Source organism: Pristiophorus japonicus, chromosome 4, assembly GCF_044704955.1.
Source record: "Pristiophorus japonicus isolate sPriJap1 chromosome 4, sPriJap1.hap1, whole genome shotgun sequence".
Taxonomy (NCBI): Eukaryota; Metazoa; Chordata; class Chondrichthyes; family Pristiophoridae; genus Pristiophorus; species Pristiophorus japonicus.
The window spans coordinates 311,191,743-311,203,454 of NC_091980.1; positions in this window are offsets into that span (position 1 = coordinate 311,191,743).

Below are 11,712 nucleotides of genomic sequence, written 5' to 3' on the forward strand. Positions count from 1 at the left end.
GGGGAGAGAGAGACTGGAGGAAGAGAGACAGGGAGAGAGAGGGACTAGGGCAGAGCGAGAGAGATGGGGAGAAAGAGAGACTGGGCGAGAGAGAGACTGGGGGAGAGAGAGAGAGACTGGGAGAGAGAGAGACTGGGGGGGAGAGAGACTGGGGGGAGAGAGAGACTGGAGGGGGGGAAACAGGGGGAGAGAGACTGGAGGGAGAGAGACAGGGAGAGAGAGGGACTAGGGCAGAGCGAGAGAGATGGGGAGAAAGAGAGACGGGGAGAGAGAGAGACTGGGGGAGAGAGAGAGAGACTGGGAGAAAGAGAGACTGGGGGGGAGAGAGGCTGGGGGGAGAGAGAGACTGGAGGGGGGGAAACAGGGGGAGAGAGACTGGAGGGAGAGAGACAGGGAGAGAGAGGGACTAGGGCAGAGCGAGAGAGATGGGGAGAAAGAGAGACGGGGAGAGAGAGAGACTGAGAGAGAGAGAGAGAGACGGGGAAGAGAGAGGCAGACTGGGGTGGGAGAGACGGGGAGAGAGAGAGAGAGAGAGAGAGAGAGATGGGGGAGCGAAAGGGACAAGGAGAGAGAGAGAGACTGGGGTGAGAGACACTGGGAGAGAGAGAGAGAGAGAGATGGGGGAGCGAAAGGGACAAGGAGAGAGAGAGAGACTGGGGCGAGAGACACTGGGAGAGAGAGAGAGAGAGAGAGATGGGGGAGCGAAAGGGACAGGGAGAGAGAGAGAGGGACTGGGAGAGAGAGAGACACGAGAGAGAGGGACAGGGATAGAGAGAGAGAGAAGGGGAGAGAGATGGACAGGGAGAGAGAGAGACTGGGGAGAGAGACACTGGGAGAGAGAGAGAGAGAGAGAGAGACGGGGAAGAGAAAGACAGATTGGGGTGGGAAAGAGACGGGGAGAGAGAGAGAGACTGGGGTGGGAAAGGGACAGGGAGAGAGAGAGAGAGACTGGGAGAGAGAGAGAGACAGGAGAGAGAGAGACGGGGAGAGAGAGACAGGGAGAGAGAGGGACTGGGATAGAGAGAGACAGGAGAGAGGGGGACAGGGAGAGACAGTTTCCGTGACCCTCTGGCTGGGAGATGTCATTACCCGAGGAATGTTGATCCTGCTCTGACCTCCCTCCCTGGGGTTCCCAAACCCTCTTGGCTTTTAATGGAGGTCGGGAGATCCGTGATTCATTTTATTGGTCAGGACACCAGGGAAAATTCTTCTTCAAAGTAGTTTTTTATTTGCTGGGATGTGGGCGTCGCTGTCAAGGCCGGCATTTATTGCCCATCCCTAATCGCCCCACGAGAAGGTGGTGGTGAGCCGCCTTCTTGAACCGCTGCAGTCCGTGTGGTGAAGGTGCTCCCACAGGGCTGTTAGGGAGGGAGTTCCAGGATTGTGACCCAGCGACGATGAAGGAACGGCCGATATATTTCCAAGTCAGGATGGTGTGTGACTGGGAGGGGAACGTGGAGGGGGTGGTGTTCCCATGTGCCTGCTGCCCTTGTCCTTCTAGGCGGTAGAGGTCGTGGGTTTGGGAGGTGCTGCCGAAGAAGCCTTGGCGAGTTGCTGCAGTGCATCTTGTAGATGGTGCACACTGCAGCCAGGGGGCGCCGGTGGTGGAGGGAGTGAATGGCGAAGGTGGTGGATGGGGTGCCGATCAAGTGGGCTGCTTTGGGGAGTCAGGAGGTGAGGCAGTTGCCATGGGATCTTTTATATCCACCTGAAATGGCAGGGGTGGCCTGAGTTTAACGGCATCTCCGACAGTGCAGCACCCCCTCAGTACTGCCCCTCCAACAGTGCAGCACTCCCTCAGTACTGCCCCTCCGACAGTGCAGCGCTCCCTCAGTGCTGCCCCTCCGACAGTGCAGTGCTCCCTCAGTACTGCCCCTCTGACAATGCAGCTCTCCCTCAGTACTGCCCCTCCGACAGTGCAGCTCTCCCTCAGTACTGCCCCTCCGACAGTGCAGCACTCCCTCAGTACTGCCCCTCCGACAATGCAGCACTCCCTCAGTACTGCCCCTCTGACAGTGCAGCTCTCCCTCAGTACTGCCCCTCCGACAGTGCGGCGCTCCCTCGATACTGCCCCTCCAACAGTGCGGCGCTCCCTCAGTACTGCCCCTCCGACAGTGCAGCTCTCCCTCAGTACTGCCCCTCCGACAGTGCGGCGCTCCCTCGATACTGCCCCTCCAACAGTGCGGCGCTCCCTCAGTACTGCCCCTCCGACAGTGTGGCGCTCCCTCAGTACTGCCCCTCCGACAGTGCGGCACTCCCTCAGTTCTGCCCCTCCGACAGTGCGGCACTCCCTCAGTACTGCCCCTCCGACAGTGCGGCACTCCCTCAGTTCTGCCCCTCCGACAGTGCGGCACTCCCTCAGTATTGCCCCTCCGACAGTGCGGCGCTCCCTCAGTACTGCCCCTCCGACAGTGCGGCGCTCCCTCGATACTGCCCCTCCAACAGTGCGGCGCTCCCTCAGTACTGCCCCTCCGACAGTGTGGCGCTCCCTCAGTACTGCCCCTCCGACAGTGCGGCACTCCATCAGTTCTGCCCCTCCGACAGTGCGGTACTCCCTCAGTACTGCCCCTCCGACAGTGCGGCACTCCCTCAGTTCTGCCCCTCCGACAGTGCGGCACTCCCTCAGTATTGCCCCTCCGACAGTGCGGCGCTCCCTCAGTACTGCCCCTCCGACAGTGCGGCGCTCCCTCAGTACTGCCCCTCCGACAGTGCGGCGCTCCCTCAGTACTTCCCCTCCAACAGTGCGGCACTCCCTCAGTACTGCCCCTCCGACAGTGCGGCACTCCCTCAGTACTGCCCCTCCGACAGTGCAGTGCTCCCTCAGTACTGCCCCTCCGACAGTGCAGTGCTCCCTCAGTATTGCCCCTCTGACAGTGCGGTGCTCCCTCAGTACTTGCCGTGGAACATGAGCCTGCATAATGAGCTGAAACCCCTGGAGTGGGACACAAACCCTCTGACCCAGCGCCGAGAGTCACAGCTGACACAGTGGCCCAGAATTCCCAGATTCCCCTTCCTGCGGTTGTTCGACTGGATTCTTGAAAAAAGATGAGAACTTACCTGTACCTGCTGCGCCCTCTCGAGTTCCCGGTCCTGAGGCCTCCCCTGACTGCGCGCGTCGCAGCGCGAGCACGTCGGGATGTGCGCAGGCCTGGAGCTGCAGTCACATGGCTCTGGGCAGCCAATGAGATAAAGTATGTTCTCATTCATAATAATGGGAGCTCCGTAAGTTGGAGAACCCTTTATTATGGGAAACCCCCCCAAACACCCAAAACACTAATAAAAACAGAAAAAAATACACCACATATTTTTATTAATTTAAATTAAAGATATTTATGTCTTTAAAAAAATATATTTTTCCAATTTTTAAAAAAGTTTTATTAATTACAGCTTAAAATAAACTTACCGTAGTGGGGAGGGTTTTTAATAATAAAATTTTTTAAAGTTTATTTTACAATGTTTTGTGTGTTTTAAAACTCCTATGCCTGTAACAGTCGGCTACGCGCCTGCTTTTATCAGGTGCAAGAGTTTTGAGGACATTTGCTGGATGAGATATGGGTAAATATCGCAATCCTGCCCGTGCAAATGTCCTCACTCCCGATATGCAGATTATCTGTCCAGCTCCAGCTCGACAGATCAGCAAAGCCAGCTTTCAGCATGCTCATTGTGTGCTGAAAACCGGCTTTTACAATGCCTTCCCGGGTTCATACACACCCCGTACACACCCCGTACACACCCCATACACACCCCGTACGCACTCCGTACACACCCCGTACACACCCTGTACACACCCCGTACACACCCCGTACACATCCCGTACACACTCCATACACACCCCGTACACATTCCGTACACCCGTACACATTCCGTACACACCCCGTACACATTCCGTACACATCCCGTACACACTCTGTATGGACCCGGGGAGGCCGGGATTTCAGGGACACAGCGCCATGGCATAAAAAGCTCTGGTTCATTATGATGGGTCAGGAAGGGGTTTATTATTGTTGTGATGACGTGTGTCGGGGCAGGACGGCGGGGTCAAAGGCCATGTCTCTGAAAGCTCTGCTCCGTCCGGGCTCCCGCCAACAGTGGGGGTGGGGAATGAGAAATGAGCTGTAAGTCAAGCCTCGAGCTCCATGGCATGTACAGGAACCCTGCGAGGCCCCCCCTCACCTCCCCCTCTCCTCCCCCCTGCTCCCACTCACCCCCCCCCTCCACCCTCCCCTCCCACTCCCCTCCCCCTCCCACTGCCCTCCCCTTCCCCCTCCCCCGCACTCCATCTCCCCTCCCCACCATTCCCCCTCCCCCTCCCCTCCCCCTGCCCCATCCCCCTCTTCCCCCTCCCCTTCCCTCTACCCTCCCCTTCCCCCGTCCTCCCCATCTCCCCCCCACCCCTCCCCCTCCTCTCCCGCTCCCCTCCCCTCACCCTTCTCCCCCTCCTCTCCCCCTCCCCCTCCTACGTCTGCCCCCACCCCTCCGCCCCTACCCCCCTCCCCACACGGCCATGCCCCCGGTGACCGGACGATACGGTCAGTAGGGTAGGCGGTCTGCCGATCCCAGTGAGGTGGGGAATCGCCTCAGGAGGTGACACCATCAGGAGATGTGACGTCAAGTGTTCCTGACGCCGAGGCCACTGAAAGCTCTTTGTCCCTCTCCCTGGCCACTGTCGGGGGCTGACCCAGACCGATCACAACCCTGGTGTCCAACCCCAAATCCACTGCACCACCCAGCCCTACTCCCACCTCCGGAACATCGCCCTGACTCCGCCCCTGTCTCAGCTCAACTGCTGCTGAAACCCCCATCCAGGCCTTTGTTACCTCTGAACCTGACTATTCCAGTGCCCTCCTGACCAGCCTCCCACCTTCCACCATCTATAAACCCTTCGGCCCGTATCCTAACTAACACCAAACTCGCTGAACGACATTGGCTGCTGGTCTGGCATAGCCTTGATTTTAAAATTCAAAGTTCAAATCCCTCCGTGGCCTCGCCCCTCCCTATCTCTGTAACCTCCCTCCAGCCTCACCATCCTCTGTGATCTCTGCGCCCCCTAATTCTGGCCTCTCGCACAGCCTCGATTTCCATCGCTCCACCATTGGCGGCCGTGCCTTCAGCTGCCTGGGCCCCAAGCTCTGGAACTCCCTCCCTAAACCTCTCCGCCTCTCTACCTCTCTCTCCTCCTTTTGAGGTGCTCCTTAAAACCTACCTCATTGACCAAGCCTTTCCTAATATCTCCTTATGTGGCTCGGTGTCCAATCCGGTTTGATTACGCTCCTGTGAAACGGCTTGGGACATGTTACTACGTTAAAGGCGCTATATAAATACGTTGTTGTTGTTTATGCTCCTGTATTGTGTAGGAAGCAGGGTTGGGCCTAGGAAGATGCAGAGAGCAGGCCTCAGTTTGAAACGACAGGGCGAGAATTGAGTGCGGGCCCGATTTCAAACACAGGCCGGATATTGGGCCTCAGAGGGAGATGGAACACAGGGAGTTGGACAAAGAGTGTGTGGGAAACCGATCCCAGATAAAGAGGTTCCCTTTGATGGTGGCAGGGCCTGTTTATACAGGAGCCTGTTGTCGGACGGAAAATGTGTTTCGGTGTCCAAACAAACAAGGCCGACGGTGTAGACAGGTGTGAACGATGTTAACGCTTCGATTGCCAGGCTGCAGCAGAGAGACTGTCTGCACATCCAATTGAAAAATCACTTCCGGAAGTGTTGGGGGGGAAAAGGCTGTTTGACGGAGAGCCCAGAATCATAGAATCACAGAAAATTACGACATAGAAGGAAGCCATTCAGTCCATCGTGTCTGTGCCGGTAGAGTACAAACAGACAGAGTGTTTCCACTTACAACAACACAAGAAATAGGTGCAGGAGTAGGCCATACGGCCCCTCGAGCCTGCTCTGCTATTCAATAAGATCATGGCTGATCTGATCATGGACTCAGCTCCACTTCCCCGCCCGCTCCCCATACTGTACTGAAGCACTTTGCAATTTTTCTCCATTTAAATTATAATCTGCTTTTCTATTTTTTCTGCCCAAGTGGATAACCTCATATTTTGCCACATTATACTCCATTTGCCAAATGTTTGCCCACTCACTTAGCCTGTCTATATCCCTTTGTAGATATTTTGTGTCCTCCTCACAGCTTGTTTTCCCACCCATCTTTGTATCTGTCATGTATCTCACACTACTGTACATAACTGTATCTTACCATGCTATACATGACTGTAACCAGAGATGACCTGTAACCACTAGCTTACCTTACCACCAGGGGTGCACTTGCAGGAGACACTGGATACTTGTCCCACACAGGTATATAAGGACAGGTCTCAGGCAAGTGTGGCATTCAAGAGCTGTGTAATAAAGGTGCAGGTCCAGAGTGACCTTGACTTCAGCATGTGCCTCGTGTGAGTCTGTACTGCGGGGACAGGACTTTACAGTATCATCAGCAAAATTGGCTACATTACATTCGGTCCCTTCATCCAAGTCATTAATATAAATAGTTGAGGACCACTTGTGGAGAAGAGCATAACTAGAGGCCATCAATAAAAGATAGTCACCAAGAAATTCATTAAGGAATTCAGAAGAAACTTCTTTACTCAGAGAGCGGTGAGAATGTGGAGCTCGCTGCCACAGGAAGTGGTTAAAGCGAATAATATCGATGCATTTCCGGGCTGGGCCACCGTACGCTGCTCCCTCTAATGGCCCCGGCCTGCTGATGGTCTTGCAGGCCGGGACCATGACATCAGCAGTCCGGGGCCACAGAGGGAGCAGCGTGTGGCGGTATACCACTGCAGGGAGCAGCGCGTGCTGCTGCAGGAGGGCGATGGCTGACTGCAGCGTGGGCAGGTACAGCAGGAGCGGCGAGAGTTCGTAGAGGGATGTGATCGGGGGCCCAGGAGAGGCATGAGTTCGGGGCCAGGGGCCCAGGGGCAGCACGGGCCCAGCCCACACTGTGCGATATGTGTGCACACCAGGTCCGTGCAGCAGAGCAGGTCTCCAGTCGTCCTGGTTAATCCTTGCCACTGGACCAAGACCTCGCTCTGTCAAGCCCGTGTGGTGGCTGGTGTGCAACGGTCACCCCACGTTAAAAAAATCCACGCACAGGCATCTTCCACCCTTCAGGATGTAGTTCGGGATACGGAATATTAGGTCCTTCATTGAAACACCTGCGAACTCATCCCTTTTTGGCGTGGAAGCAAGTCATCCTCGCTTCGAGGGCCTGCCTATGATGATGATTGATGCATTTAAAGGGAGGCTAGATAAGCAAGGAGGAGGAAGGGAATAGAGGGTTTTGCTGATAAGAGTTAGATGAGAGGGGGCTCGAGTGGAGCATAAACAGCAGCATGGACTGAATGGCCTGTTTCTGTGCCGTATATCCTATGTAATCCTATATAATCCTATGTAATCCTATGCTCTTCACGGTGCCTGAAACCCGAGGTGGTTCTGGACAGAGCTCCGTCAATCAGAAGGAGCTAATGTGGGTCCCACCACAGACAGCGGCAGACTGGCCTACGGAAAACCCAAATTCAGCAGGGCCGGACCTCCCAGAAAACCAACAGCACGACATTAGGAAGGCAAGTGGTATGTTATCCTTTATTGCTTTATTGCAAGGGGGTTGGACTATAAGAGTAAGGTCGTCTAGGGGTTTGGGGAGACCACATCTGGAGCACTGTGCACAGTTCTGGTCTCCTTACCCAATGAAGGATATACTTACCTTAGAGGGAGTGCAACAAAGGTTCACCAGACTGATTCCTGGGATGAGAGAGTTGTCCAATGAGGAGAGATTGAGTAGGATGGGAAAGTGGTGTTGAGGTAGAAGATCAGCCATGATCTTATTGAATGGCGGAGCAGGCTCGAGGGGCCGAATGGCCTACTCCTGCTCCTAGTTCTTCTGTTCTTAGAATGGACCTATATTCTCTGGAGTTTAGAAGAATCATAGAAATTTACGGCCCAGAAGAAGGCCATTTGGCCCATCGTGTCTGTGTCAGTGAAAAAAGAGCTATCCAGCCTAATCCCACTTTCCAGGCAACAGCCTCATAAATCTCCTCTGGACCCTCTCCAGTGCAATCACATCCTTCCTGTAATGCGGTGACCAGAACTGCACGCAGTACTCCAGCTGTGGCCTAACCAGTGTTTTATACAGTTCAAGCATAACCCCCCCTCGCCCCCCACTCTATACCTCGGCTAATTAAGGCACATATTCCGTATGCCTTCGTAACCACCTTATCTACCTGGCCTGCTACTTTCAGGGATCTGTGGACATGCACTCCAAGGTCCCTCTGTTCCTCCACCATTTAATGTGTATTCCCTTGCCTTGTTAGCCCTCCCCAAATGCATTACCTCACAATTCTCCGGATTGAATTCCATTTGCCACTTTTCTGCCCACCTGACCAGTACATTGATATTTTCGTGCAGTCTACAGCTTTCTTCCTCACTATCAACCACACGTATCATCTGCAAACTTCTTAATCCTACATTGAAGTCGAGATCATTGATATATAACCACAAAAAGCAAGGGGCCTATTACTGAGCCCTGTGGAACCCCACTGGAAACACCCATCAACCATTACCCTTTGCTTCCGGCCACTGAGCCAATTTTGGATCCAACTTGCCACTTTCAATTGGATCCCATAGGATTTAAATTTTCTGATCAGTCAGTCAGGTGGGACCTTGTCAGAGTAGAGCGCTTGCTTTTGGAGTCCCGTATCGGGCATGCGGACTATGTGGCCCGCCCAATGGAGCTGGTCAAGTGTGGTCAGTGCTTCGATGCTGGGGATGTTGGCCTGATCCAAAACACTAACGTTGGTGCATCTGTCCTCCCAGGGGATTTGCAGGATCTTGCGGAGGCAGCGTTGGTGGTATTTCTCCAGTGGTTTGAGATGTCTGCTGTATATGGTCCACGTCTCTGAGCCATACAGGAGGGCGGGTATCACTACTGCCCTGTAGACCATAAACTTGGTGCCAGATTTGAGGTCCTGGTCTTCAAACATTCTCTTCCTCAGGCGACCAAAGGCTGCGCTGGCGCACTGGAGGCAGTGTTGGACCTCGTCATCGATGTCTGCCCTTGCCGACAGTAGGCTCCCAAGGTATGGAAAGTGATCCACATTCTCCAAGGCCACGCCATGGATTTTGATGACCGCGGGATTCTCCTTAATCGAGACTCTATCTTTGACGCGAGTGTCCTCGACTCCATCCCGCAGCATGCTACCCACCATCTCAGCACAACCCCGGCACGAGGTAGAAAAAGCCATCTGTCAGCTCAAGAACAACAAGGCATCAGGAGCAAATGGAATCCCTGCCGAGGCACTAAAGTATGGCAGAGCAACACTATTGGCACGAATGCATGACCTCATCTCTCTTATCTGGAAGGAGGAGAGCATGCCAGGTGTTCTGAGAGATGCCATAACTGTGACTGGCGTGTAATTACTCGGTCTAACCCTTTCTCCCTTTTTAAACAAAGGTACAACATTAGCAGTCCTCCAGTCCTCTGGCACCGCACCTGTAACCAGAGAGTACTGGAAAATGATGGTCAGAGCCTTTGCTATTTCCTCTCTTGCTTCGCTTAACAGCCTGGGCTACATTTCATCCGTGCCTGGGGATTTATCCACTTTTTAAAATGCTAAACCCCTTAATAATTTTTCTCTCACTATGTTTATCTCATCCAATATTTCACATTCCTCCTCCTTAACTACAATGTCTGCATCTTCCCTCTCTTTTGTGAAGACAGATGCAAAGTATTCATTAAGAACCATACCCATGTCTTCCACCGCCACACACAAGCTTTCTTTTTGGTCTCCAATAGGCCTTACTCTTTCTTTAGTTACCCTCTTGCTCTTTATATATTTATAAAACATCTTTGGGTTTTCCTTGATTTTACTTGTCAAAATGTTTTCATGCCCTCTCTTTGCTTTCCTAATTTCCTTTTATATTTTGCCCCTGCACTTTCTGTACTTCTCTACTTCTGCAGTATTGAGCCCTCGGTATCTATCATAGGCTTCTCTTTTTGCCTAATACTACCCTGTATGTCCCTTGACACGCAGGGGGCTCTAGATTTGTTATCCTTTTTCTTTAAGGGAACATACTTGCTCTGTACCCTCAGGATCTCCTCCTTGAAGGCCTCCCACTGCTCTGACACTGATTGACATCAAGTAGCTGTTTCCAGTCCACCCTATGGCCAAATCCCACCTCAACGTCGTAAAATTGGCTTTCCCCCAATTGAGAACTTTTATTCCAGATCTATCTTTGTCCTTTTCCATAATTACCCTAAATCTAACTGAATTATGATCACTAGCACCCAAACGCTCACCCATTGATACCCCTTCCACCTGCCCAACTTCATTCCCTGAAACTAAGTCCAGAACCACCCCCTCCCTTGTTGGGCTTGCTACATACTGGCTAAAAACGTTCTCCTGAATGCATTTTAGTAATTCTGCACCCTCTATACCTTTCACACTACTTCTATCCCAGTTAATGTTAGGGTAGTTGCAATCCCCTGCTATTGCTGCCCTATGGTTTTTGCACTTCTCAGAAATCTGCCGACATATTCTTCTGTCTCCCTCTGACTGACTGTTTGGGCATTTACAGTACACTCCCAGCAGTGTGATCGCCCCTTTTTTGTTCTTCAATTCAAACCTCATTTGATGATCCCTCTAACATATCATCCCTCCTCACAGCTGTAATTGTTTCTTTAATTAATACTGCGACCCCCCCTCTCCTTTGTTACCCTCTCTCTATCCCGTCTGAAAACCCTGTACCCAGGAACGTTGAGCTGCCATACCTGCCCTTTCAGCCATTTCTCAGTAACAGCTATAATATCGTACTCCCAAGTGTCTATCTCTGCTCTCGGCTCGTCTGCCTTATTTCCGAGACTCCTTGCATGGAAGTATTTACTATTTAGCACGGCCAAACTCCCTTGTTGTCTATTTTCTAGCCTTTGTTTCCTCTGCCTTCCAAACTCACTTTCTAATTTTCTGCTTTCTAATTCCAGCTTTACTCCCTTCCCTACTGAATCTATTCTCAGGTTCCCATCCCCCTGCCGAGCTAGTTTAAATCTTCCCTAACAGCACTAGCAAACCCCCCCCCCCCCCCACGAGGACATTGGTCCCGGCTCTGTTGAGGAATCCGTCCGGCCTGTGCAGGTCCTACCTCCCCCAGAACCGGTCCCAATAACTCAGGAAACTAAAGCCCTCCCTCCTGCACCATCTCTCCAGCCACGCATTCATCTTCTCTATCCTCCTTTTTCTGTACTCATGAGCATGTGGCACCGGGAGTAATCCGGAGATTACTACCTTTCAGGTCCTAATCTCTTTCCTAGCTCCCTAAAATCTGCCTGCAGGATCTCATCCCTCTTTCTACTTATGTCATTGGTACCTCTGGCTGTTCACCCTCCCCCCTCATCTCCCCTAATATCGCCTTATGTGGCTCGGTGTCCAATCCGGTTTGATTACGCTCCTGTGAAGCGGCTTGGGACATGTTACTACGTTAAAGGCGCTATATAAATACGTTGTTGTTGTTTATGCTCCTGTATTGTGTAGGAAGCAGGGTTGGGCCTAGGAAGATGCAGAGAGCAGGCCTCAGTTTGAAACGACAGGGCGAGAATTGAGTGCGGGCCCGATTTCAAACACAGGCCGGATATTGGGCCTCAGAGGGAGGTGGAACACAGGGAGTTGGACAAAGAGTGTGTGGGAAACCGATCCCAGATAAAGAGGTTCC